Raw genomic sequence first — 27,632 nt, forward strand, 5'->3', positions numbered from 1 at the left:
GAGAACAAACTCTAGACACTTGGATTCCAACCCTGAACATGGAAAACAAAACATACTTTTATTGTAACGCCAACTAGAAACCTCTTTAAAATGAATGAAAAAGCAATTCATATTTAGTTTTTAAATTAACAGTTTTAATAGCAACATTGTCATTGTAACTATAGATAGGTTATTTCATAATATACATCTTTTCAAAAAGCAGTGGTTTCATGTGTCAGGATGGCCGAGCGGTCTAAGGCGCTGCGTTCAGGTCGCAGTCCCCTCTGGAGGCGTGGGTTCAAATCCCACTTCTGACAATGTTATTCATTTTCTTCTTTGCTCTACAGTTTCTATTTCTTGTTACTTGTGAAAAGATTGACTTTAGAATTAGACTTACACTCACTGTAAATCTCTTTCAATTTACAACATAAAAAATGCATCAATTATTTCATTATTTCCCATGTGTCAATAAAAGATCAGATTGTATTCTCCCTGGATAAAAGAGCTTGAAACCAACCACATATGTGAATATCATATTATTTTTATTATTTGATCCACAATTCTTTATTTACAGAGGTAGCAAAATAAAATATCTCACAAATTCAGAATGAGGGCTCCATATCTTTGGCTTAAGAAAACTGCTCTTCTCAGCCAATGGTCATGAACAGAAACCCCACTGGGGTCCACTAAATTGGCATCCAATCAAACCCATGAGCTAAATTAAGTAGCCAGTTTGTGCAAGATTCACAAATTTAATTTCATTGCTGAGTTAAAATCCATTAGGGAACAAACTCTAGACACTTGGATTCCAACCCTGAACATCGAAAACAAAACTTACTTTTATTGTAACGCCAACTAGAAACCTCTTTAAAATGAATGGAAAAGCAATTCATATTTATTTTTTAAATTAACAGTTTTAATAGCAACATTGTCATTGTAACTATAGATAGGTTATTTCATAATATACATCTTTTCAAAAAGCAGTGGTTTCATGTGTCAGGATGGCCGAGCGGTCTAAGGCGCTGAGTGGCCTGGGTTCAAATCCCACTTCTGACAATGTTATTCATTTTCTTCTTTGCTCTACAGTTTCTATTTCTTGTTACTTGTGAAAAGATTGGCTTTAGAATTAGACAAACACTCACTGCAAATCTCTTTCAATTTACAACATAAAAAATGCATCAATTATTTCATTATTTCCCATGTTGCAATAAAAGATCAGATTGTATTCTCCCTGGATAAAAGAGCTTGAAACCAACCACATATGGGTATATCATATTATTTTTATTATTTGATCCACAATTCTTTATTTACAGAGGTAGCAAAATAAAATATCTCACAAATTCAGAATGAGGGCTCCATATCTTTGGCTTAAGAAAACTGCTCTTCTCAGCCAATGGTCATGAACAAAAACCCCACTGGGGTCCACTACAATGGCATCCAATCGAACCCATGAGCTAAATTAAAGAACCAGTTTGTGCAAGATTCACAAATTTAATTTCATTGCTGAGTTAAAATCCATTAGAGAACAAACTCTAGACACTTGGATTCCAACCCTGAACATGGAAAACAAAACTTACTTTTATTGCAACGCCAACTAGAAACCTCTTTAAAATGAATGGAAAAGCAATTCATATTTAGTTTTTAAATTAACAGTTTTAATAGTAACATTGTCATTGTAACTATAGATAGGTTATTTCATAATATACATCTTTTCAAAAAGTAGTGGTTTCATGTGTCAGGATGGCCGAGCGGTCTAAGGTGCTGCGTTCAGGTCGCAGTCTCCTCTGGAGGCGTGGGTTCAAATCCCACTTCTGACAATGTTATTCATTTTCTTATTTGCTCTACAGTTTCTATTTCTTGTTACTTGTGAAAAGATTGACTTTAGAATTAGACATACACTCACTGCAAATCTCTTTCAATTTACAACATAAAAAATGCATCAATTATTTCATTATTTCCCATGTTGCAATAAAAGATCAGATTGTATTCTCTCTGAATAAAAGAGCTTGAAACCAACCACATATGTGTATATCATATTATTTTTATTATTTGATCCACAATTCTTTATTTACAGAGGTAGCAAAATAAAATATCTCACAAATTCAGAATGAGGGCTCCATATCTTTGGCTTAAGAAAACTGCTCTTCTCAGCCAATGGTTATGAACAGAAACCCCACTGGGGTCCACTACAATGGCATCCAATCGAACCCATGAGCTAAATTAAATAACCAGTTTGTGCAAGATTCACAAATTTAATTTCATTGCTGAGTTAAAATCCATTAGAGAACAAACTCTAGACACTTGGATTCCAACCCTGAACATGGAAAACAAAACATACTTTTATTGTAACGCCAACTAGAAACCTCTTTAAAATGAATGAAAAAGCAATTCATATTTAGTTTTTAAATTAACAGTTTTAATAGCAACATTGTCATTGTAACTATAGATAGGTTATTTCATAATATACATCTTTTAAAAAAGTAGTTATTTCATGTGTCAGGATGGCCGAGCGGTCTAAGGCGCTGCGTTCAGGTCGCAGTCTCCTCTGGAGGCGTGGGTTCAAATCCCACTTCTGACAATGTTATTCATTTTCTTCTTTGCTCTACAGTTTCTATTTCTTGTTACTTGTGAAAAGATTGACTTTAGAATTAGACTTACACTCACTGCAAATCTCTTTCAATTTACAACATAAAAAATGCATCAATTATTTCATTATTTCCCATGTTGCAATAAAAGATCAGATTGTATTCTCTCTGGATAAAAGAGCTTGAAACCAACCACATATGTGTATATCATATTATTTTTATTATTTGATCCACAATTCTTTATTTACAGAGGTAGCAAAATAAAATATCTCACAAATTCAGAATGAGGGCTCCATATCTTTGGCTTAAGAAAACTGCTCTTCTCAGCCAATGGTCATGAACAGAAACCCCACTGGGGTCCACTACAATGGCATCCAATCAAACCCATGAGCTAAATTAAGTAGCCAGTTTGTGCAAGATTCACAAATTTCATTTCATTGCTGAGTTAAAATCCATTAGAGAACAAACTCTAGACACTTGGATTCCAACCCTGAACATGGAAAACAAAACTTACTTTTATTGTAACGCCAACTAGAAACCTCTTTAAAATGAATGGAAAAGCAATTCATATTTATTTTTTAAATTAACAGTTTTAATAGCAACATTGTCATTGTAACTATAGATAGGTTATTTCATAATATACATCTTTTCAAAAAGCAGTGGTTTCATGTGTCAGGATGGCCGAGCGGTCTAAGGCGCTGAGTGGCCTGGGTTCAAATCCCACTTCTGACAATGTTATTCATTTTCTTCTTTGCTCTACAGTTTCTATTTCTTGTTACTTGTGAAAAGATTGGCTTTAGAATTAGACAAACACTCACTGCAAATCTCTTTCAATTTACAACATAAAAAATGCATCAATTATTTCATTATTTCCCATGTTGCAATAAAAGATCAGATTGTATTCTCCCTGGATAAAAGAGCTTGAAACCAACCACATATGGGTATATCATATTATTTTTATTATTTGATCCACAATTCTTTATTTACAGAGGTAGCAAAATAAAATATCTCACAAATTCAGAATGAGGGCTCCATATCTTTGGCTTAAGAAAACTGCTCTTCTCAGCCAATGGTCATGAACAAAAACCCCACTGGGGTCCACTACAATGGCATCCAATCGAACCCATGAGCTAAATTAAAGAACCAGTTTGTGCAAGATTCACAAATTTAATTTCATTGCTGAGTTAAAATCCATTAGAGAACAAACTCTAGACACTTGGATTCCAACCCTGAACATGGAAAACAAAACTTACTTTTATTGCAACGCCAACTAGAAACCTCTTTAAAATGAATGGAAAAGCAATTCATATTTAGTTTTTAAATTAACAGTTTTAATAGTAACATTGTCATTGTAACTATAGATAGGTTATTTCATAATATACATCTTTTCAAAAAGTAGTGGTTTCATGTGTCAGGATGGCCGAGCGGTCTAAGGTGCTGCGTTCAGGTCGCAGTCTCCTCTGGAGGCGTGGGTTCAAATCCCACTTCTGACAATGTTATTCATTTTCTTATTTGCTCTACAGTTTCTATTTCTTGTTACTTGTGAAAAGATTGACTTTAGAATTAGACATACACTCACTGCAAATCTCTTTCAATTTACAACATAAAAAATGCATCAATTATTTCATTATTTCCCATGTTGCAATAAAAGATCAGATTGTATTCTCTCTGAATAAAAGAGCTTGAAACCAACCACATATGTGTATATCATATTATTTTTATTATTTGATCCACAATTCTTTATTTACAGAGGTAGCAAAATAAAATATCTCACAAATTCAGAATGAGGGCTCCATATCTTTGGCTTAAGAAAACTGCTCTTCTCAGCCAATGGTTATGAACAGAAACCCCACTGGGGTCCACTACAATGGCATCCAATCGAACCCATGAGCTAAATTAAATAACCAGTTTGTGCAAGATTCACAAATTTAATTTCATTGCTGAGTTAAAATCCATTAGAGAACAAACTCTAGACACTTGGATTCCAACCCTGAACATGGAAAACAAAACATACTTTTATTGTAACGCCAACTAGAAACCTCTTTAAAATGAATGAAAAAGCAATTCATATTTAGTTTTTAAATTAACAGTTTTAATAGCAACATTGTCATTGTAACTATAGATAGGCTATTTCATAATATACATCTTTTAAAAAAGTAGTTATTTCATGTGTCAGGATGGCCGAGCGGTCTAAGGCGCTGCGTTCAGGTCGCAGTCTCCTCTGGAGGCGTGGGTTCAAATCCCACTTCTGACAATGTTATTCATTTTCTTCTTTGCTCTACAGTTTCTATTTCTTGTTACTTGTGAAAAGATTGACTTTAGAATTAGACTTACACTCACTGCAAATCTCTTTCAATTTACAACATAAAAAATGCATCAATTATTTCATTATTTCCCATGTTGCAATAAAAGATCAGATTGTATTCTCTCTGGATAAAAGAGCTTGAAACCAACCACATATGTGTATATCATATTATTTTTATTATTTGATCCACAATTCTTTATTTACAGAGGTAGCAAAATAAAATATCTCACAAATTCAGAATGAGGGCTCCATATCTTTGGCTTAAGAAAACTGCTCTTCTCAGCCAATGGTCATGAACAGAAACCCCACTGGGGTCCACTACAATGGCATCCAATCAAACCCATGAGCTAAATTAAGTAGCCAGTTTGTGCAAGATTCACAAATTTAATTTCATTGCTGAGTTAAAATCCATTAGAGAACAAACTCTAGACACTTGGATTCCAACCCTGAACATGGAAAACAAAACTTACTTTTATTGTAATGCCAACTAGAAACCTCTTTAAAATGAATGGAAAAGCAATTCATATTTAGTTTTTAAATTAACAGTTTTAATAGCAACATTGTCATTGTAACTATAGATAGGTTATTTCATAATATACATCTTTTCAAAAAGTAGTTGTTTCATGTGTCAGGATGGCCGAGCGGTCTAAGGCGCTGCGTTCAGGTCGCAGTCTTTTCTGGAGGCGTGGGTTCAAATCCCACTTCTGACAATGTTATTCATTTTCTTATTTGCTCTACAGTTTCTATTTCTTGTTACTTGTGAAAAGATTGCCTTTAGAATTAGACTTACACTCACTGCAAATCTCTTTCAATTTACAACATAAAAAATGCATCAATTATTTCATTATTTCCCATGTTGCAATAAAAGATCAGATTGTATTCTCCCTGGATAAAAGAGCTTGAAACCAACCACATATGTGTATATCATATTATTTTTATTATTTGATCCACAATTCTTTATTTACAGAGGTAGCAAAATAAAATATCTCACAAATTCAGAATGAGGGCTCCATATCTTTGGCTTAAGAAAACTGCTCTTCTCAGCCAATGGTCATGAACAGAAACCCCACTGGGGTCCACTACAATGGCATCCAATCAAACCCATGAGCTAAATTAAGTAGCCAGTTTGTGCAAGATTCACAAATTTCATTTCATTGCTGAGTTAAAATCCATTAGAGAACAAACTCTAGACACTTGGATTCCAGCCCTGAACATGGAAAACAAAACTTACTTTTATTGTAACGCCAACTAGAAACCTCTTTAAAATGAATGGAAAAGCAATTCATATTTATTTTTTAAATTAACAGTTTTAATAGCAACATTGTCATTGTAACTATAGATAGGTTATTTCATAATATACATCTTTTCAAAAAGCAGTGGTTTCATGTGTCAGGATGGCCGAGCGGTCTAAGGCGCTGAGTGGCCTGGGTTCAAATCCCACTTCTGACAATGTTATTCATTTTCTTCTTTGCTCTACAGTTTCTATTTCTTGTTACTTGTGAAAAGATTGGCTTTAGAATTAGACAAACACTCACTGCAAATCTCTTTCAATTTACAACATAAAAAATGCATCAATTATTTCATTATTTCCCATGTTGCAATAAAAGATCAGATTGTATTCTCCCTGGATAAAAGAGCTTGAAACCAACCACATATGTGTATATCATATTATTTTTATTATTTGATCCACAATTCTTTATTTACAGAGGTAGCAAAATAAAATATCTCACAAATTCAGAATGAGGGCTCCATATCTTTGGCTTAAGAAAACTGCTCTTCTCAGCCAATGGTCATGAACAGAAACCCCACTGGGGTCCACTACAATGGCATCCAATCGAACCCATGAGCTAAATTAAATAACCAGTTTGTGCAAGATTCACAAATTGAATTTCATTGCTGAGTTAAAATCCATTAGAGAACAAACTCTAGACACTTGGATTCCAACCCTGAACATGGAAAACAAAACATACTTTTATTGTAACGCCAACTAGAAACCTCTTTAAAATGAATGAAAAAGCAATTCATATTTAGTTTTTAAATTAACAGTTTTAATAGCAACATTGTCATTGTAACTATAGATAGGTTATTTCATAATATACATCTTTTCAAAAAGTAGTGGTTTCATGTGTCAGGATGGCCGAGCGGTCTAAGGCGCTGCGTTCAGGTCGCAGTCTCCTCTGGAGGCGTGGGTTCAAATCCCACTTCTGACAATGTTATTCATTTTCTTATTTGCTCTACAGTTTCTATTTCTTGTTACTTGTGAAAAGATTGACTTTAGAATTAGACTTACACTCACTGCAAATCTCTTTCAATTTACAACATAAAAAATGCATCAATTATTTCATTATTTCCCATGTTGCAATAAAAGATCAGATTGTATTCTCCCTGGATAAAAGAGCTTGAAACCAACCACATATGTGTATATCATATTATTATTATTATTTTATCCACAATTCTTTATTTACAGAGGTAGCAAAATAAAATATCTCACAAATTCAGAATGAGGGCTCCATATCTTTGGCTTAAGAAAACTGCTCTTCTCAGCCAATGGTCATGAACAGAAACCCCACTGGGGTCCACTACAATGGCATCCAATCAAACCCATGAGCTAAATTAAGTAGCCAGTTTGTGCAAGATTCACAAATTTCATTTCATTGCTGAGTTAAAATCCATTAGAGAACAAACTCTAGACACTTGGATTCCAACCCTGAACATGGAAAACAAAACTTACTTTTATTGTAACGCCAACTAGAAACCTCTTTAAAATGAATGGAAAAGCAATTCATATTTATTTTTAAAATTAACAGTTTTAATAGCAACATTGTCATTGTAACTATAGATAGGTTATTTCATAATATAAATCTTTTCAAAAAGCAGTAGTTTCATGTGTCAGGATGGCTGAGCGGTTTAAGGCGCTGAGTGGCCTGGGTTCAAATCCCACTTCTGACAATGTTATTCATTTTCTTCTTTGCTCTACAGTTTCTATTTCTTGTTACTTGTGAAAAGATTGGCTTTAGAATTAGACAAACACTCACTGCAAATCTCTTTCACTTTACAACATAAAAAATGCATCAATTATTTCTCTATTTCCCATGTTGCAATAAAAGATCAGATTGTATTCTCTCTGGATAAAAGAGCTTGAAACCAACCACATATGTGTATATCATATTATTTTTATTATTTGATCCACAATTCTTTATTTACAGAGGTAGCAAAATAAAATATCTCACAAATTCAGAATGAGGGCTCCATATCTTTGGCTTAAGAAAACTGCTCTTCTCAGCCAATGGTCATGAACAGAAACCCCACTGGGGTCCACTAAATTGGCATCCAATCAAACTCATGAGCTAAATTAAGTAGCCAGTTTGTGCAAGATTCACAAATTTCATTTCATTGCTGAGTTAAAATCCATTAGAGAACAAACTCTAGACACTTGGATTCCAACCCTGAACATGGAAAACAAAACTTACTTTTATTGTAACGCCAACTAGAAACCTCTTTAAAATGAATGGAAAAGCAATTCATATTTATTTTTTAAATTAACAGTTTTAATAGCAACATTGTCATTGTAACTATAGATAGGTTATTTCATAATATACATCTTTTCAAAAAGCAGTGGTTTCATGTGTCAGGATGGCCGAGCGGTCTAAGGCGCTGAGTGGCCTGGGTTCAAATCCCACTTCTGACAATGTTATTCATTTTCTTCTTTGCTCTACAGTTTCTATTTCTTGTTACTTGTGAAAAGATTGACTTTAGAATTAGACAAACACTCACTGCAAATCTCTTTCAATTTACAACATAAAAAATGCATCAATTATTTCATTATTTCCCATGTTGCAATAAAAGATCAGATTGTATTCTCCCTGGATAAAAGAGCTTGAAACCAACCACATATGTGTATATCATATTATTTTTATTATTTGATCCACAATTCTTTATTTACAGAGGTAGCAAAATAAAATATCTCACAAATTCAGAATGAGGGCTCCATATCTTTGGCTTAAGAAAACTGCTCTTCTCAGCCAATGGTCATGAACAGAAACCCCACTGGGGTCCACTACAATGGCATCCAATCGAACCCATGAGCTAAATTAAATAACCAGTTTGTGCAAGATTCACAAATTTAATTTCATTGCTGAGTTAAAATCCATTAGAGAACAAACTCTAGACACTTGGATTCCAACCCTGAACATGGAAAACAAAACATACTTTTATTGTAACGCCAACTAGAAACCTCTTTAAAATGAATGAAAAAGCAATTCATATTTAGTTTTTAAATTAACAGTTTTAATAGCAACATTGTCATTGTAACTATAGATAGGTTATTTCATAATATACATCTTTTCAAAAAGTAGTGGTTTCATGTGTCAGGATGGCCGAGCGGTCTAAGGCGCTGCGTTCAGGTCGCAGTCTCCTCTGGAGGCGTGGGTTCAAATCCCACTTCTGACAATGTTATTCATTTTCTTATTTGCTCTACAGTTTCTATTTCTTGTTACTTGTGAAAAGATTGACTTTAGAATTAGACTTACACTCACTGCAAATCTCTTTCAATTTACAACATAAAAAATGCATCAATTATTTCATTATTTCCCATGTTGCAATAAAAGATCAGATTGTATTCTCCCTGGATAAAAGAGCTTGAAACCAACCACATATGTGTATATCATATTATTTTTATTATTTTATCCACAATTCTTTATTTACAGAGGTAGCAAAATAAAATATCTCACAAATTCAGAATGAGGGCTCCATATCTTTGGCTTAAGAAAACTGCTCTTCTCAGCCAGTGGTCATGAACAGAAACCCCACTGGGGTCCACTACAATGGCATCCAATCAAACCCATGAGCTAAATTAAGTAGCCAGTTTGTGCAAGATTCACAAATTTCATTTCATTGCTGAGTTAAAATCCATTAGAGAACAAACTCTAGACACTTGGATTCCAACCCTGAACATGGAAAACAAAACTTACTTTTATTGTAACGCCAACTAGAAACCTCTTTAAAATGAATGGAAAAGCAATTCATATTTATTTTTAAAATTAACAGTTTTAATAGCAACATTGTCATTGTAACTATAGATAGGTTATTTCATAATATACATCTTTTCAAAAAGCAGTAGTTTCATGTGTCAGGATGGCTGAGCGGTTTAAGGCGCTGAGTGGCCTGGGTTCAAATCCCACTTCTGACAATGTTATTCATTTTCTTCTTTGCTCTACAGTTTCTATTTCTTGTTACTTGTGAAAAGATTGACTTTAGAATTAGACAAACACTCACTGCAAATCTCTTTCACTTTACAACATAAAAAATGCATCAATTATTTCTCTATTTCCCATGTTGCAATAAAAGATCAGATTGTATTCTCCCTGGATAAAAGAGCTTGAAACCAACCACATATGTGTATATCATATTATTTTTATTATTTGATCCACAATTCTTTATTTACAGAGGTAGCAAAATAAAATATCTCACAAATTCAGAATGAGGGCTCCATATCTTTGGCTTAAGAAAACTGCTCTTCTCAGCCAATGGTCATGAACAGAAACCCCACTGGGGTCCACTAAATTGGCATCCAATCAAACTCATGAGCTAAATTAAGTAGCCAGTTTGTGCAAGATTCACAAATTTCATTTCATTGCTGAGTTAAAATCCATTAGAGAACAAACTCTAGACACTTGGATTCCAACCCTGAACATGGAAAACAAAACTTACTTTTATTGTAACGCCAACTAGAAACCTCTTTAAAATGAATGGAAAAGCAATTCATATTTATTTTTTAAATTAACAGTTTTAATAGCAACATTGTCATTGTAACTATAGATAGGTTATTTCATAATATACATCTTTTCAAAAAGCAGTGGTTTCATGTGTCAGGATGGCCGAGCGGTCTAAGGCGCTGCGTTCAGGTCGCAGTCTCCTCTGGAGGCGTGGGTTCAAATCCCACTTCTGACAATGTTATTCATTTTCTTCTTTGCTCTACAGTTTCTATTTCTTGTTACTTGTGAAAAGATTGACTTTAGAATTAGACAAACACTCACTGCAAATCTCTTTCAATTTACAACATAAAAAATGCATCAATTATTTCATTATTTCCCATGTTGCAATAAAAGATCAGATTGTATTCTTCCTGGATAAAAGAGCTTGAAACCAACCACATATGTGTATATCATATTATTTTTATTATTTTATCCACAATTCTTTATTTACAGAGGTAGCAAAATAAAATATCTCACAAATTCAGAATGAGGGCTCCATATCTTTGGCTTAAGAAAACTGCTCTTCTCAGCCAATGGTCATGAACAGAAACCCCACTGGGGTCCACTACAATGGCATCCAATCAAACCCATGAGCTAAATTAAGTAGCCAGTTTGTGCAAGATTCACAAATTTCATTTCATTGCTGAGTTAAAATCCATTAGAGAACAAACTCTAGACACTTGGATTCCAACCCTGAACATGGAAAACAAAACTTACTTTTATTGTAACGCCAACTAGAAACCTCTTTAAAATGAATGGAAAAGCAATTCATATTTATTTTTAAAATTAACAGTTTTAATAGCAACATTGTCATTGTAACTATAGATAGGTTATTTCATAATATACATCTTTTCAAAAAGCAGTAGTTTCATGTGTCAGGATGGCTGAGCGGTTTAAGGCGCTGAGTGGCCTGGGTTCAAATCCCACTTCTGACAATGTTATTCATTTTCTTCTTTGCTCTACAGTTTCTATTTCTTGTTACTTGTGAAAAGATTGACTTTAGAATTAGACAAACACTCACTGCAAATCTCTTTCACTTTACAACATAAAAAATGCATCAATTATTTCTCTATTTCCCATGTTGCAATAAAAGATCAGATTGTATTCTCCCTGGATAAAAGAGCTTGAAACCAACCACATATGTGTATATCATATTATTTTTATTATTTGATCCACAATTCTTTATTTACAGAGGTAGCAAAATAAAATATCTCACAAATTCAGAATGAGGGCTCCATATCTTTGGCTTAAGAAAACTGCTCTTCTCAGCCAATGGTCATGAACAGAAACCCCACTGGGGTCCACTAAATTGGCATCCAATCAAACTCATGAGCTAAATTAAGTAGCCAGTTTGTGCAAGATTCACAAATTTCATTTCATTGCTGAGTTAAAATCCATTAGAGAACAAACTCTAGACACTTGGATTCCAACCCTGAACATGGAAAACAAAACTTACTTTTATTGTAACGCCAACTAGAAACCTCTTTAAAATGAATGGAAAAGCAATTCATATTTATTTTTTAAATTAACAGTTTTAATAGCAACATTGTCATTGTAACTATAGATAGGTTATTTCATAATATACATCTTTTCAAAAAGCAGTGGTTTCATGTGTCAGGATGGCCGAGCGGTCTAAGGCGCTGCGTTCAGGTCGCAGTCTCCTCTGGAGGCGTGGGTTCAAATCCCACTTCTGACAATGTTATTCATTTTCTTCTTTGCTCTACAGTTTCTATTTCTTGTTACTTGTGAAAAGATTGACTTTAGAATTAGACAAACACTCACTGCAAATCTCTTTCAATTTACAACATAAAAAATGCATCAATTATTTCATTATTTCCCATGTTGCAATAAAAGATCAGATTGTATTCTTCCTGGATAAAAGAGCTTGAAACCAACCACATATGTGTATATCATATTATTTTTATTATTTTATCCACAATTCTTTATTTACAGAGGTAGCAAAATAAAATATCTCACAAATTCAGAATGAGGGCTCCATATCTTTGGCTTAAGAAAACTGCTCTTCTCAGCCAATGGTCATGAACAGAAACCCCACTGGGGTCCACTACAATGGCATCCAATCAAACCCATGAGCTAAATTAAGTAGCCAGTTTGTGCAAGATTCACAAATTTCATTTCATTGCTGAGTTAAAATCCATTAGAGAACAAACTCTAGACACTTGGATTCCAACCCTGAACATGGAAAACAAAACTTACTTTTATTGTAACGCCAACTAGAAACCTCTTTAAAATGAATGGAAAAGCAATTCATATTTATTTTTTAAATTAACAGTTTTAATAGCAACATTGTCATTGTAACTATAGATAGGTTATTTCATAATATACATCTTTTCAAAAAGCAGTGGTTTCATGTGTCAGGATGGCCGAGCGGTCTAAGGCGCTGCGTTCAGGTCGCAGTCCCCTCTGGAGGCGTGGGTTCAAATCCCACTTCTGACAATGTTATTCATTTTCTTCTTTGCTCTACAGTTTCTATTTCTTGTTACTTGTGAAAAGATTGACTTTAGAATTAGACTTACACTCACTGCAAATCTCTTTCAATTTACAACATAAAAAATGCATCAATTATTTCATTATTTCCCATGTGTCAATAAAAGATCAGATTGTATTCTCCCTGGATAAAAGAGCTTGAAACCAACCACATATGTGAATATCATAGTATTTTTATTATTTGATCCACAATTCTTTATTTACAGAGGTAGCAAAATAAAATATCTCACAAATTCAGAATGAGGGCTCCATATCTTTGGCTTAAGAAAACTGCTCTTCTCAGCCAATGGTCATGAACAGAAACCCCACTGGGGTCCACTAAATTGGCATCCAATCAAACCCATGAGCTAAATTAAGTAGCCAGTTTGTGCAAGATTCACAAATTTCATTTCATTGCTGAGTTAAAATCCATTAGAGAACAAACTCTTGACACTTGGATTCCAACCCTGAACATGGAAAACAAAACTTACTTTTATTGTAACGCCAACTAGAAACCTCTTTAAAATGAATGGAAAAGCAATTCATATCTAGTTTTTAAATTAACAGTTTTAATAGCAACATTGTCATTGTAACTATAGATAGGTTATTTCATAATATACATCTTTTCAAAAAGCAGTGGTTTCATGTGTCAGGATGGCCGAGCGGTCTAAGGCGCTGCGTTCAGGTCGCAGTCTCCTCTGGAGGCGTGGGTTAAAATCCCACTTCTGACAATGTTATTCATTTTCTTCTTTGCTCTACAGTTTCTATTTCTTGTTACTTGTGAAAAGATTGACTTTAGAATTAGACAAACACTCACTGCAAATCTCTTTCAATTTACAACATAAAAAATGCATCAATAATTTCATTATTTCCCATGTTGCAATAAAAGATCAGATTGTATTCTTCCTGGATAAAAGAGCTTGAAACCAACCACATATGTGTATATCATATTATTTTTATTATTTGATCCACAATTCTTTATTTACAGAGGTAGCAAAATAAAATATCTCACAAATTCAGAATGAGGGCTCCATATCTTTGGCTTAAGAAAACTGCTCTTCTCAGCCAATGGTCATGAACAGAAACCCCACTGGGGTCCACTAAATTGGCATCCAATCAAACTCATGAGCTAAATTAAGTAGCCAGTTTGTGCAAGATTCACAAATTTCATTTCATTGCTGAGTTAAAATCCATTAGAGAACAAACTCTAGACACTTGGATTCCAACCCTGAACATGGAAAACAAAACTTACTTTTATTGTAACGCCAACTAGAAACCTCTTTAAAATGAATGGAAAAGCAATTCATATTTATTTTTTAAATTAACAGTTTTAATAGCAACATTGTCATTGTAACTATAGATAGGTTATTTCATAATATACATCTTTTCAAAAAGCAGTGGTTTCATGTGTCAGGATGGCCGAGCGGTCTAAGGCGCTGCGTTCAGGTCGCAGTCTCCTCTGGAGGCGTGGGTTCAAATCCCACTTCTGACAATGTTATTCATTTTCTTCTTTGCTCTACAGTTTCTATTTCTTGTTACTTGTGAAAAGATTGACTTTAGAATTAGACAAACACTCACTGCAAATCTCTTTCAATTTACAACATAAAAAATGCATCAATTATTTCATTATTTCCCATGTTGCAATAAAAGATCAGATTGTATTCTTCCTGGATAAAAGAGCTTGAAACCAACCACATATGTGTATATCATATTATTTTTATTATTTTATCCACAATTCTTTATTTACAGAGGTAGCAAAATAAAATATCTCACAAATTCAGAATGAGGGCTCCATATCTTTGGCTTAAGAAAACTGCTCTTCTCAGCCAATGGTCATGAACAGAAACCCCACTGGGGTCCACTACAATGGCATCCAATCAAACCCATGAGCTAAATTAAGTAGCCAGTTTGTGCAAGATTCACAAATTTCATTTCATTGCTGAGTTAAAATCCATTAGAGAACAAACTCTAGACACTTGGATTCCAACCCTGAACATGGAAAACAAAACTTACTTTTATTGTAACGCCAACTAGAAACCTCTTTAAAATGAATGGAAAAGCAATTCATATTTATTTTTTAAATTAACAGTTTTAATAGCAACATTGTCATTGTAACTATAGATAGGTTATTTCATAATATACATCTTTTCAAAAAGCAGTGGTTTCATGTGTCAGGATGGCCGAGCGGTCTAAGGCGCTGCGTTCAGGTCGCAGTCCCCTCTGGAGGCGTGGGTTCAAATCCCACTTCTGACAATGTTATTCATTTTCTTCTTTGCTCTACAGTTTCTATTTCTTGTTACTTGTGAAAAGATTGACTTTAGAATTAGACTTACACTCACTGCAAATCTCTTTCAATTTACAACATAAAAAATGCATCAATTATTTCATTATTTCCCATGTGTCAATAAAAGATCAGATTGTATTCTCCCTGGATAAAAGAGCTTGAAACCAACCACATATGTGAATATCATATTATTTTTATTATTTGATCCACAATTCTTTATTTACAGAGGTAGCAAAATAAAATATCTCACAAATTCAGAATGAGGGCTCCATATCTTTGGCTTAAGAAAACTGCTCTTCTCAGCCAATGGTCATGAACAGAAACCCCACTGGGGTCCACTAAATTGGCATCCAATCAAACCCATGAGCTAAATTAAGTAGCCAGTTTGTGCAAGATTCACAAATTTCATTTCATTGCTGAGTTAAAATCCATTAGAGAACAAACTCTTGACACTTGGATTCCAACCCTGAACATGGAAAACAAAACTTACTTTTATTGTAACGCCAACTAGAAACCTCTTTAAAATGAATGGAAAAGCAATTCATATCTAGTTTTTAAATTAACAGTTTTAATAGCAACATTGTCATTGTAACTATAGATAGGTTATTTCATAATATACATCTTTTCAAAAAGCAGTGGTTTCATGTGTCAGGATGGCCGAGCGGTCTAAGGCGCTGCGTTCAGGTCGCAGTCTCCTCTGGAGGCGTGGGTTAAAATCCCACTTCTGACAATGTTATTCATTTTCTTCTTTGCTCTACAGTTTCTATTTCTTGTTACTTGTGAAAAGATTGACTTTAGAATTAGACAAACACTCACTGCAAATCTCTTTCAATTTACAACATAAAAAATGCATCAATAATTTCATTATTTCCCATGTTGCAATAAAAGATCAGATTGTATTCTTCCTGGATAAAAGAGCTTGAAACCAACCACATATGTGTATATCATATTATTTTTATTATTTTATCCACAATTCTTTATTTACAGAGGTAGCAAAATAAAATATCTCACAAATTCAGAATGAGGGCTCCATATCTTTGGCTTAAGAAAACTGCTCTTCTCAGCCAATGGTCATGAACAGAAACCCCACTGGGGTCCACTACAATGGCATCCAATCAAACCCATGAGCTAAATTAAGTAGCCAGTTTGTGCAAGATTCACAAATTTCATTTCATTGCTGAGTTAAAATCCATTAGAGAACAAACTCTAGACACTTGGATTCCAACCCTGAACATGGAAAACAAAACTTACTTTTATTGTAACGCCAACTAGAAACCTCTTTAAAATGAATGGAAAAGCAATTCATATTTATTTTTTAAATTAACAGTTTTAATAGCAACATTGTCATTGTAACTATAGATAGGTTATTTCATAATATACATCTTTTCAAAAAGCAGTGGTTTCATGTGTCAGGATGGCCGAGCGGTCTAAGGCGCTGCGTTCAGGTCGCAGTCCCCTCTGGAGGCGTGGGTTCAAATCCCACTTCTGACAATGTTATTCATTTTCTTCTTTGCTCTACAGTTTCTATTTCTTGTTACTTGTGAAAAGATTGACTTTAGAATTAGACTTACACTCACTGCAAATCTCTTTCAATTTACAACATAAAAAATGCATCAATTATTTCATTATTTCCCATGTGTCAATAAAAGATCAGATTGTATTCTCCCTGGATAAAAGAGCTTGAAACCAACCACATATGTGAATATCATATTATTTTTATTATTTGATCCACAATTCTTTATTTACAGAGGTAGCAAAATAAAATATCTCACAAATTCAGAATGAGGGCTCCATATCTTTGGCTTAAGAAAACTGCTCTTCTCAGCCAATGGTCATGAACAGAAACCCCACTGGGGTCCACTAAATTGGCATCCAATCAAACCCATGAGCTAAATTAAGTAGCCAGTTTGTGCAAGATTCACAAATTTCATTTCATTGCTGAGTTAAAATCCATTAGAGAACAAACTCTTGACACTTGGATTCCAACCCTGAACATGGAAAACAAAACTTACTTTTATTGTAACGCCAACTAGAAACCTCTTTAAAATGAATGGAAAAGCAATTCATATCTAGTTTTTAAATTAACAGTTTTAATAGCAACATTGTCATTGTAACTATAGATAGGTTATTTCATAATATACATCTTTTCAAAAAGCAGTGGTTTCATGTGTCAGGATGGCCGAGCGGTCTAAGGCGCTGCGTTCAGGTCGCAGTCTCCTCTGGAGGCGTGGGTTAAAATCCCACTTCTGACAATGTTATTCATTTTCTTCTTTGCTCTACAGTTTCTATTTCTTGTTACTTGTGAAAAGATTGACTTTAGAATTAGACAAACACTCACTGCAAATCTCTTTCAATTTACAACATAAAAAATGCATCAATAATTTCATTATTTCCCATGTTGCAATAAAAGATCAGATTGTATTCTTCCTGGATAAAAGAGCTTGAAACCAACCCCATATGTGTATATCATATTATTTTTATTATTTTATCCACAATTTTTATTTACAGAGGTAGCAAAATAAAATATCTCACAAATTCAGAATGAGGGCTCCATATCTTTGGCTTAAGAAAACTGCTCTTCTCAGCCAATGGTCATGAACAGAAACCCCACTGGGGTCCACTACAATGGCATCCAATCAAACCCATGAGCTAAATTAAGTAGCCAGTTTGTGCAAGATTCACAAATTTCATTTCATTGCTGAGTTAAAATCCATTAGAGAACAAACTCTAGACACTTGGATTCCAACCCTGAACATGGAAAACAAAACTTACTTTTATTGTAACGCCAACTAGAAACCTCTTTAAAATGAATGGAAAAGCAATTCATATTTATTTTTTAAATTAACAGTTTTAATAGCAACATTGTCATTGTAACTATAGATAGGTTATTTCATAATATACATCTTTTCAAAAAGCAGTGGTTTCATGTGTCAGGATGGCCGAGCGGTCTAAGGCGCTGAGTGGCCTGGGTTCAAATCCCACTTCTGACAATGTTATTAATTTTCTTCTTTGCTCTACAGTTTCTATTTCTTGTTACTTGTGAAAAGATTGACTTTAGAATTAGACAAACACTCACTGCAAATCTCTTTCAATTTACAACATAAAAAATGTATCAATTATTTCATTATTTCCCATGTTGCAATAAAAGATCAGATTGTATTCTCTCTGGATAAAAGAGCTTGAAACCAACCACATATGTGTATATCATATTATTTTTATTATTTGATCCACAATTCTTTATTTACAGAGGTAGCAAAATAAAATATCTCACAAATTCAGAATGAGGGCTCCATATCTTTGGCTTAAGAAAACTGCTCTTCTCAGCCAATGGTCATGAACAGAAACCCCACTGGGGTCCACTACAATGGCATCCAATCGAACCCATGAGCTAAATTAAATAACCAGTTTGTGCAAGATTCACAAATTTAATTTCATTGCTGAGTTAAAATCCATTAGAGAACAAACTCTAGACACTTGGATTCCAACCCTGAACATGGAAAACAAAACTTACTTTTATTGTAACGCCAACTAGAAACCTCTTTAAAATGAATGAAAAAGCAATTCATATCTAGTTTTTAAATTAACAGTTTTAATAGCAACATTGTCATTGTAACTATAGATAGGTTATTTCATAATATACATCTTTTCAAAAAGCAGTGGTTTCATGTGTCAGGATGGCCGAGCGGTCTAAGGCGCTGCGTTCAGGTCGCAGTCCACTCTGGAGGCGTGGGTTCAAATCCCACTTCTGACAATGTTATTCATTTTCTTCTTTGCTCTACAGTTTCTATTTCTTGTTACTTGTGAAAAGATTGACTTTAGAATTAGACTTACACTCACTGCAAATCTCTTTCAATTTACAACATAAAAAATGCATCAATTATTTCATTATTTCCCATGTGTCAATAAAAGATCAGATTGTATTCTCCCTGGATAAAAGAGCTTGAAACCAACCACATATGTGTATATCATATTATTTTTATTATTTGATCCACAATTCTTTATTTACAGAGGTAGCAAAATAAAATATCTCACAAATTCAGAATGAGGGCTCCATATCTTTGGCTTAAGAAAACTGCTCTTCTCAGCCAATGGTCATGAACAGAAACCCCACTGGGGTCCACTAAATTGGCATCCAATCAAACCCATGAGCTAAATTAAGTAGCCAGTTTGTGCAAGATTCACAAATTTCATTTCATTGCTGAGTTAAAATCCATTAGAGAACAAACTCTAGACACTTGGATTCCAACCCTGAACATGGAAAACAAAACTTACTTTTATTGTAACGCCAACTAGAAACCTCTTTAAAATGAATGGAAAAGCAATTCATATCTAGTTTTTAAATTAACAGTTTTAATAGCAACATTGTCATTGTAACTATAGATAGGTTATTTCATAATATACATCTTTTCAAAAAGCAGTGATTTCATGTGTCAGGATGGCCGAGCGGTCTAAGGCGCTGCGTTCAGGTCGCAGTCTCCTCTGGAGGCGTGGGTTCAAATCCCACTTCTGACAATGTTATTCATTTTCTTCTTTGCTCTACAGTTTCTATTTCTTGTTACTTGTGAGAAGATTGACTTTAGAATTAGACAAACACTCACTGCAAATCTCTTTCAATTTACAACATAAAAAATGCATCAATTATTTCATTATTTCCCATGTTGCAATAAAAGATCAGATTGTATTCTCCCTGGATAAAAGAGCTTGAAACCAACCACATATGTGTATATCATATTATTTTTATTATTTGATCCACAATTCTTTATTTACAGAGGTAGCAAAATAAAATATCTCACAAATTCAGAATGAGGGCTCCATATCTTTGGCTTAAGAAAACTGCTCTTCTCAGCCAATGGTCATGAACAGAAACCCCACTGGGGTCCACTACAATGGCATCCAATCGAACACATGAGCTAAATTAAATAACCAGTTTGTGAAAGATTCACAAATTTAATTTCATTGCTGAGTTAAAATCCATTAGAGAACAAACTCTAGACACTTGGATTCCAACCCTGAACATGGAAAACAAAACTTACTTTTATTGTAACGCCAACTAGAAACCTCTTTAAAATGAATGAAAAAGCAATTCATATCTAGTTTTTAAATTAACAGTTTTAATAGCAACATTGTCATTGTAACTATAGATAGGTTATTTCATAATATACATCTTTTCAAAAAGCAGTGGTTTCATGTGTGAGGATGGCCGAGCGGTCTAAGGCGCTGCGTGTCCTGGGTTCAAATCCAACTTCTGACAATGTTATTCATTTTCTTCTTTGCTCTACAGTTTCTATTTCTTGTTACTTGTGAAAAGATTGGCTTTAGAATTAGACAAACACTCACTGCAAATCTCTTTCAATTTACAACATAAAAAATGCATCAATTATTTCATTATTTCCCATGTTGCAATAAAAGATCAGATTGTATTCTCCCTGGATAAAAGAGCTTGAAACCAACCACATATGTGTATATCATATTATTTTTATTATTTGATCCACAATTCTTTATTTACAGAGGTAGCAAAATAAAATATCTCACAAATTCAGAATGAGTGCTCCATATCTTTGGCTTAAGAAAACTGCTCTTCTCAGCCAATGGTCATGAACAGAAACCCCACTGGGGTCCACTACAATGGCATCCAATCGAACCCATGAGCTAAATTAAATAACCAGTTTGTGCAAGATTCACAAATTTAATTTCATTGCTGAGTTAAAATCCATTAGAGAACAAACTCTAGACACTTGGATTCCAACCCTGAACATGGAAAACAAAACATACTTTTATTGTAACGCCAACTAGAAACCTCTTTAAAATGAATGAAAAAGCAATTCATATTTAGTTTTTAAATTAACAGTTTTAATAGCAACATTGTCATTGTAACTATAGATAGGTTATTTCATAATATACATCTTTTAAAAAAGGAGTTGTTTCATGTGTCAGGATGGCCGAGCGGTCTAAGGCGCTGCGTTCAGGTCGCAGTCTCCTCTGGAGGCGTGGGTTCAAATCCCACTTCTGACAATGTTATTCATTTTCTTCTTTGCTCTACAGTTTCTATTTCTTGTTACTTGTGAAAAGATTGACTTTAGAATTAGACAAACACTCACTGCAAATCTCTTTCAATTTACAACATAAAAAATGCATCAATTATTTCATTATTTCCCATGTTGCAATAAAAGATCAGATTGTATTCTCTCTGGATAAAAGAGCTTGAAACCAACCACATATGTGTATATCATATTATTTTTATTATTTGATCCACAATTCTTTATTTACAGAGGTAGCAAAATAAAATATCTCACAAATTCAGAATGAGGGCTCCATATCTTTGGCTTAAGAAAACTGCTCTTCTCAGCCAATGGTCATGAACAGAAACCCCACTGGGGTCCACTAAATTGGCATCCAATCAAACCCATGAGCTAAATTAAGTAGCCAGTTTGTGCAAGATTCACAAATTTCATTTCATTGCTGAGTTAAAATCCATTAGAGAACAAACTCTAGACACTTGGATTCCAACCCTGAACATGGAAAACAAAACTTACTTTTATTGTAACGCCAACTAGAAACCTCTTTAAAATGAATGGAAAAGCAATTCATATCTAGTTTTTAAATTAACATTTTTAATAGCAACATTGTCATTGTAACTATAGATAGGTTATTTCATAATATACATCTTTTCAAAAAGCAGTGGTTTCATGTGTCAGGATGGCCGAGCGGTCTAACGCGCTGCGTTCAGGTCGCAGTCTCCTCTGGAGGCGTGGGTTCAAATCCCACTTCTGACAATGTTATTCATTTTCTTCTTTGCTCTACAGTTTCTATTTCTTGTTACTTGTGAAAAGATTGACTTTAGAATTAGACAAACACTCACTGCAAATCTCTTTCAATTTACAACATAAAAAATGCATCAATTATTTCATTATTTCCCATGTTGCAATAAAAGATCAGATTGTATTCTCCCTGGATAAAAGAGCTTGAAACCAACCACATATGTGTATATCATATTATTTTTATTATTTGATCCACAATTCTTTATTTACAGAGGTAGCAAAATAAAATATCTCACAAATTCAGAATGAGGGCTCCATATCTTTGGCTTAAGAAAACTGCTCTTCTCAGCCAATGGTCATGAACAGAAACCCCACTGGGGTCCACTACAATGGCATCCAATCAAACCCATGAGCTAAATTAAGTAGCCAGTTTGTGCAAGATTCACAAATTTAATTTCATTGCTGAGTTAAAATCCATTAGGGAACAAACTCTAGACACTTGGATTCCAACCCTGAACATGGAAAACAAAACTTACTTTTATTGTAACGCCAACTAGAAACCTCTTTAAAATGAATGGAAAAGCAATTCATATCTAGTTTTTAAATTAACAGTTTTAATAGCAACATTATCATTGTAACTATAGATAGGTTATTTCATAATATACATCTTTTCAAAAAGCAGTGGTTTCATGTGTCAGGATGGCCGAGCGGTCTAAGGCGCTGCGTTCAGGTTGCAGTCTCCTCTGGAGGCGTGGGTTCAAATCCCACTTCTGACAATGTTGTTCGTTTTCTTCTTTGCTCTACAGTTTCTATTTCTTGTTACTTGTGAAAAGATTGACTTTAGATTTAGACAAACACTCACTGCAAATCTCTTTCAATTTACAGCATAAAAAATGCATCAATTATTTCATTATTTCCCATGTTGCAATAATAGATCAGATTGTATTCTCCCTGGATAAAAGAGCTTGAAACCAACCACATATGTGTATATCATATTATTTTTATTATTTGATCCACAATTCTTTATTTACAGAGGTAGCAAAATAAAATATCTCACAAATTCAGAATGAGGGCTCCATATCTTTGGCTTAAGAAAACTGCTCTTCTCAGCCAATGGTCATGAACAGAAACCCCACTGGGGTCCACTAAATTGGCATCCAATCAAACCCATGAGCTAAATTAAGTAGCCAGTTTGTGCAAGATTCACAAATTTCATTTCATTGCTGAGTTAAAATCCATTAGAGAACAAACTCTAGACACTTGGATTCCAACCCTGAACATGGAAAACAAAACTTACTTTTATTGTAACGCCAACTAGAAACCTCTTTAAAATGAATGGAAAAGCAATTCATATCTAGTTTTTAAATTAACAGTTTTAATAGCAACATTGTCATTGTCACTATAGATAGGTTATTTCATAATATACATCTTTTCAAAAAGCAGTGGTTTCATGTGTCAGGATGGCCGAGCGGTCTAAGGCGCTGCGTTCAGGTCGCAGTCTCCTCTGGAGGTGTGGGTTCAAATCCCTCTTCTGACAATGTTATTCATTTTCTTCTTTGCTCTACAGTTTCTATTTCTTGTTACTTGTGAAAAGATTGACTTTAGAATTAGACAAACACTCACTGCAAATCTCTTTCAATTTACAACATAAAAAATGCATCAATTATTTCATTATTTCCCATGTTGCAATAAAAGATCAGATTGTATTCTCCCTTGATAAAAGAGCTTGAAACCAACCACATATGTGTATATCATATTATTTTTATTATTTGATCCACAATTCTTTATTTACAGAGGTAGCAAAATAAAATATCTCACAAATTCAGAATGAGGGCTCCATATCTTTGGCTTAAGAAAACTGCTCTTCTCAGCCAATGGTCATGAACAGAAACCCCACTGGGGTCCACTACAATGGCATCCAATCAAACCCATGAGCTAAATTAAGTAGCCAGTTTGTGCAAGATTCACAAATTTCATTTCATTGCTGAGTTAAAATCCATTAGAGAACAAACTCTAGACACTTGGATTCCAACCCTGAACATGGAATACAAAACTTACTTTTATTGTAACGCCAACTAGAAACCTCTTTAAAATGAATGGAAAAGCAATTCATATTTAGTTTTTAAATTAACAGTTTTAATAGCAACATTGTCATTGTAACTATAGATAGGTTATTTCATAATATACATCTTTTCAAAAAGCAGTAGTTTCATGTGTCAGGATGGCCGAGCGGTCTAAGGCGCTGCGTTCAGGTCGCAGTCTCCTCTGGAGGCGTGGGTTCAAATCCCACTTCTGACAATGTTATTCATTTTCTTCTTTGCTCTACAGTTTCTATTTCTTGTTACTTGTGAAAAGATTGACTTTAGAATTAGACAAACACTCACTGCAAATCTCTTTCAATTTACAACATAAAAAATGCATCAATTATTTCTCTATTTCCCATGTTGCAATAAAAGATCAGATTGTATTCTCCCTGGATAAAAGAGCTTGAAACCAACCACATATGTGTATATCATATTATTTTTATTATTTGATCCACAATTCTTTATTTACAGAGGTAGCAAAATAAAATATCTCACAAATTCAGAATGAGGGCTCCATATCTTTGGCTTAAGAAAACTGCTCTTCTCAGCCAATGGTCATGAACAGAAACCCCACTGGGGTCCACTAAATTGGCATCCAATCAAACCCATGAGCTAAATTAAGTAGCCAGTTTGTGCAAGATTCACAAATTTCATTTCATTGCTGAGTTAAAATCCATTAGGGAACAAACTCTAGACACTTGGATTCCAACCCTGAACATGGAAAACAAAACTTACTTTTATTGTAACGCCAACTAGAAACCTCTTTAAAATGAATGGAAAAGCAATTCATATCTAGTTTTTAAATTAACAGTTTTAATAGCAACATTGTCATTGTCACTATAGATAGGTTATTTCATAATATACATCTTTTCAAAAAGCAGTGGTTTCATGTGTCAGGATGGCCGAGCGGTCTAAGGCGCTGCGTTCAGGTCACAGTCTCCTCTGGAGGCGTGGGTTCAAATCCCACTTCTGACAATGTTATTTATTTTCTTCTTTGCTCTACAGTTTCTATTTCTTGTTACTTGTGAAAAGATTGACTTTAGAATTAGACAAACACTCACTGCAAATCTCTTTCAATTTACAACATAAAAAATGCATCAATTATTTCATTATTTCCCATGTTGCAATAAAAGATCAGATTGTATTCTCCCTGGATAAAAGAGCTTGAAACCAACCACATATGTGTATATCATATTATTTTTATTATTTGATCCACAATTCTTTATTTACAGAGGTAGCAAAATAAAATATCTCACAAATTCAGAATGAGGGCTCCATATCTTTGGCTTAAGAAAACTGCTCTTCTCAGCCAATGGTCATGAACAGAAACCCCACTGGGGTCCACTACAATGGCATCCAATCAAACCCATGAGCTAAATTAAGTAGCCAGTTTGTGCAAGATTCACAAATTTCATTTCATTGCTGAGTTAAAATCCATTAGAGAACAAACTCTAGACACTTGGATTCCAACCCTGAACATGGAAAACAAAACTTACTTTTATTGTAACGCCAACTAGAAACCTCTTTAAAATGAATGGAAAAGCAATTCATATTTAGTTTTTAAATTAACAGTTTTAATAGCAACATTGTCATTGTAACTATAGATAGGTTATTTCATAATATACATCTTTTCAAAAAGCAGTAGTTTCATGTGTCAGGATGGCCGAGCGGTCTAAGGCGCTGCGTTCAGGTCGCAGTCTCCTCTGGAGGCGTGGGTTCAAATCCCACTTCTGACAATGTTATTCATTTTCTTCTTTGCTCTACAGTTTCTATTTCTTGTTACTTGTGAAAAGATTGACTTTAGAATTAGACAAACACTCACTGCAAATATCTTTCAATTTACAACATAAAAAAATGCATCAATTATTTCATTATTTCCCATGTTGCAATAAAAGATCAGATTGTATTCTCCCTGGATAAAAGAGCTTGAAACCAACCACATACAGATGTAGCCACCTTTATCTTGAGTGGCCGCGGCGGTTGGCCCGTTCGACCATACGCAGCGTACTGTGGCGTAGCGAGGCGCGCCTAGCCACAGAGAGGCTATCTAATCGCACGGAGACAGACATTTGACGTTTGGCGTTACCTTTACGTGTAATACCTGCGATCAGCCACCAGATGTCGCTTTTTACAATCACCACTGCGCATGCGTGTGGTCTCCCGTAAAATACAATACTGACATACATAATAAGGACTACTGTACTTTACTAAGGCGTCTCATTACGCTGCATACAGCAAATACTGTACTCATTACGCTGCATTATTTAATACAGTACTGTACAGTATATACAGTACGACACCGACGCAAATACAGTAGTACAGCATACAGTATATGATCCATCTACAATACTTTATGAATACTGTATGTGAGCGTGCAAGTCCCGCAGACAAAACACAGTACTGTAAAACCAGTAGTGTACACTGTCGCAAATGGATGTGTGTTACAAGTTCACTATTGCCTCTCAAGATTAGGAATTTTCTACAGTGTTATCGTCCTAATCCCGTAGCCATTACAGCATAATCAAAACCAACGGATTTATACATTTGTCTGCGGCGAAGTGGTGAAGTGTTTCGCTTCCTATACTCAGAGTCCAGGGTTCGATTCCTTAAGTACTGTACGAATGCATGTTACTGTAGTTTTTTTCAGACACTTTATTATTTTTTTTATTCACATACTGCAAACCAGGGCATACAGTAGCTGCATGAGCGGTTCTATGCGATCGAGTCCGGTGTACCATAATCTGCAGGTTCTATGCAGGTTAAGGTACTATGCTCCGTACACAGTACACATACAATTCTGTAGCTGGGCAGACTGAATAGAAATGGCTACCACCTATGACTCCTTGCCCCACAGAGGCCCTAGGCTACGGAGCAAGTAATAGTCCAGATTGTACAGACTATGGGGCAATGCTGAATGAGCGTCACAATCCCCTAGCTAAAATACACAGTATGCATATTATGGTACACCGGACTCGATGACATACTGTAGCACACTGGCAAAATGGCCGCCGCCCCTGAACCCTTGTGCAGGTTATGGGGCTATGCTGAAGGAGCGTCACAATCCCCTAGCCAAAATACACAGGGGAGGGATAAGCTACTGTAGGATTGCATACAGTATTACGGTACACCGGACTCAATCGCATAGCACACTGTCAAAACGACCACTACCCATGAACCCCCACCTCCTGAACCCCCACCTCGTGGCAGGCAGCAGTTGGGTATGGAATGAGAAATGGCATAAGCTGTGCAGGCTACGGGGCGATGCTGAAGGAGCGTCACAATCCCCTAGCCAAAATACACAGAGATACTGTAAGCGAGGTCTATGCACATTACAGTACTGTACAGTACGTTACACCGGGCTCGGTCGCATAGCAAACTGACAAAACACAAGTTTTAC

At 34.6% G+C, this 27,632-nt stretch overlaps 26 non-coding genes across 26 annotated transcripts; all 26 read left to right on the forward strand.

Moving 5' to 3' along the window:
* Window positions 1-213: 213 nt before the first annotated feature.
* On the forward strand, window positions 214-296 carry TRNAL-CAG (transfer RNA leucine (anticodon CAG)). The gene has a single exon. It is a non-coding gene; the product is annotated as a tRNA-Leu (tRNA).
* Window positions 297-1,713: 1,417 nt separating this feature from the next.
* On the forward strand, window positions 1,714-1,796 carry TRNAL-CAG (transfer RNA leucine (anticodon CAG)). The gene has a single exon. It is a non-coding gene; the product is annotated as a tRNA-Leu (tRNA).
* Window positions 1,797-2,474: 678 nt separating this feature from the next.
* TRNAL-CAG (transfer RNA leucine (anticodon CAG)) lies at window positions 2,475-2,557 on the forward strand. The gene has a single exon. It is a non-coding gene; the product is annotated as a tRNA-Leu (tRNA).
* Window positions 2,558-3,974: 1,417 nt separating this feature from the next.
* TRNAL-CAG (transfer RNA leucine (anticodon CAG)) lies at window positions 3,975-4,057 on the forward strand. Its single transcript has one exon. It is a non-coding gene; the product is annotated as a tRNA-Leu (tRNA).
* A 678-nt stretch (window positions 4,058-4,735) lies between these two features.
* Window positions 4,736-4,818, forward strand: TRNAL-CAG (transfer RNA leucine (anticodon CAG)). Its single transcript has one exon. It is a non-coding gene; the product is annotated as a tRNA-Leu (tRNA).
* A 678-nt stretch (window positions 4,819-5,496) lies between these two features.
* TRNAL-CAG (transfer RNA leucine (anticodon CAG)) lies at window positions 5,497-5,579 on the forward strand. Its single transcript has one exon. It is a non-coding gene; the product is annotated as a tRNA-Leu (tRNA).
* A 1,417-nt stretch (window positions 5,580-6,996) lies between these two features.
* TRNAL-CAG (transfer RNA leucine (anticodon CAG)) lies at window positions 6,997-7,079 on the forward strand. Its single transcript has one exon. It is a non-coding gene; the product is annotated as a tRNA-Leu (tRNA).
* A 2,156-nt stretch (window positions 7,080-9,235) lies between these two features.
* Window positions 9,236-9,318, forward strand: TRNAL-CAG (transfer RNA leucine (anticodon CAG)). The gene has a single exon. It is a non-coding gene; the product is annotated as a tRNA-Leu (tRNA).
* A 1,417-nt stretch (window positions 9,319-10,735) lies between these two features.
* On the forward strand, window positions 10,736-10,818 carry TRNAL-CAG (transfer RNA leucine (anticodon CAG)). The gene has a single exon. It is a non-coding gene; the product is annotated as a tRNA-Leu (tRNA).
* A 1,417-nt stretch (window positions 10,819-12,235) lies between these two features.
* On the forward strand, window positions 12,236-12,318 carry TRNAL-CAG (transfer RNA leucine (anticodon CAG)). The gene has a single exon. It is a non-coding gene; the product is annotated as a tRNA-Leu (tRNA).
* A 678-nt stretch (window positions 12,319-12,996) lies between these two features.
* On the forward strand, window positions 12,997-13,079 carry TRNAL-CAG (transfer RNA leucine (anticodon CAG)). The gene has a single exon. It is a non-coding gene; the product is annotated as a tRNA-Leu (tRNA).
* A 678-nt stretch (window positions 13,080-13,757) lies between these two features.
* TRNAL-CAG (transfer RNA leucine (anticodon CAG)) lies at window positions 13,758-13,840 on the forward strand. The gene has a single exon. It is a non-coding gene; the product is annotated as a tRNA-Leu (tRNA).
* A 678-nt stretch (window positions 13,841-14,518) lies between these two features.
* TRNAL-CAG (transfer RNA leucine (anticodon CAG)) lies at window positions 14,519-14,601 on the forward strand. The gene has a single exon. It is a non-coding gene; the product is annotated as a tRNA-Leu (tRNA).
* A 678-nt stretch (window positions 14,602-15,279) lies between these two features.
* On the forward strand, window positions 15,280-15,362 carry TRNAL-CAG (transfer RNA leucine (anticodon CAG)). The gene has a single exon. It is a non-coding gene; the product is annotated as a tRNA-Leu (tRNA).
* A 678-nt stretch (window positions 15,363-16,040) lies between these two features.
* Window positions 16,041-16,123, forward strand: TRNAL-CAG (transfer RNA leucine (anticodon CAG)). Its single transcript has one exon. It is a non-coding gene; the product is annotated as a tRNA-Leu (tRNA).
* Window positions 16,124-16,801: 678 nt separating this feature from the next.
* On the forward strand, window positions 16,802-16,884 carry TRNAL-CAG (transfer RNA leucine (anticodon CAG)). Its single transcript has one exon. It is a non-coding gene; the product is annotated as a tRNA-Leu (tRNA).
* A 678-nt stretch (window positions 16,885-17,562) lies between these two features.
* Window positions 17,563-17,645, forward strand: TRNAL-CAG (transfer RNA leucine (anticodon CAG)). The gene has a single exon. It is a non-coding gene; the product is annotated as a tRNA-Leu (tRNA).
* Window positions 17,646-19,061: 1,416 nt separating this feature from the next.
* TRNAL-CAG (transfer RNA leucine (anticodon CAG)) lies at window positions 19,062-19,144 on the forward strand. The gene has a single exon. It is a non-coding gene; the product is annotated as a tRNA-Leu (tRNA).
* Window positions 19,145-19,822: 678 nt separating this feature from the next.
* Window positions 19,823-19,905, forward strand: TRNAL-CAG (transfer RNA leucine (anticodon CAG)). The gene has a single exon. It is a non-coding gene; the product is annotated as a tRNA-Leu (tRNA).
* A 1,417-nt stretch (window positions 19,906-21,322) lies between these two features.
* On the forward strand, window positions 21,323-21,405 carry TRNAL-CAG (transfer RNA leucine (anticodon CAG)). The gene has a single exon. It is a non-coding gene; the product is annotated as a tRNA-Leu (tRNA).
* Window positions 21,406-22,083: 678 nt separating this feature from the next.
* On the forward strand, window positions 22,084-22,166 carry TRNAL-CAG (transfer RNA leucine (anticodon CAG)). The gene has a single exon. It is a non-coding gene; the product is annotated as a tRNA-Leu (tRNA).
* Window positions 22,167-22,844: 678 nt separating this feature from the next.
* On the forward strand, window positions 22,845-22,927 carry TRNAL-CAG (transfer RNA leucine (anticodon CAG)). Its single transcript has one exon. It is a non-coding gene; the product is annotated as a tRNA-Leu (tRNA).
* A 678-nt stretch (window positions 22,928-23,605) lies between these two features.
* On the forward strand, window positions 23,606-23,688 carry TRNAL-CAG (transfer RNA leucine (anticodon CAG)). The gene has a single exon. It is a non-coding gene; the product is annotated as a tRNA-Leu (tRNA).
* A 678-nt stretch (window positions 23,689-24,366) lies between these two features.
* TRNAL-CAG (transfer RNA leucine (anticodon CAG)) lies at window positions 24,367-24,449 on the forward strand. Its single transcript has one exon. It is a non-coding gene; the product is annotated as a tRNA-Leu (tRNA).
* A 678-nt stretch (window positions 24,450-25,127) lies between these two features.
* On the forward strand, window positions 25,128-25,210 carry TRNAL-CAG (transfer RNA leucine (anticodon CAG)). The gene has a single exon. It is a non-coding gene; the product is annotated as a tRNA-Leu (tRNA).
* Window positions 25,211-25,888: 678 nt separating this feature from the next.
* TRNAL-CAG (transfer RNA leucine (anticodon CAG)) lies at window positions 25,889-25,971 on the forward strand. Its single transcript has one exon. It is a non-coding gene; the product is annotated as a tRNA-Leu (tRNA).
* Window positions 25,972-27,632: the final 1,661 nt, after the last annotated feature.

The sequence above is a fragment of the Pseudophryne corroboree genome, chromosome 1 (assembly GCF_028390025.1).
Source record: "Pseudophryne corroboree isolate aPseCor3 chromosome 1, aPseCor3.hap2, whole genome shotgun sequence".
Classification (NCBI taxonomy): Eukaryota; Metazoa; Chordata; class Amphibia; order Anura; family Myobatrachidae; genus Pseudophryne; species Pseudophryne corroboree.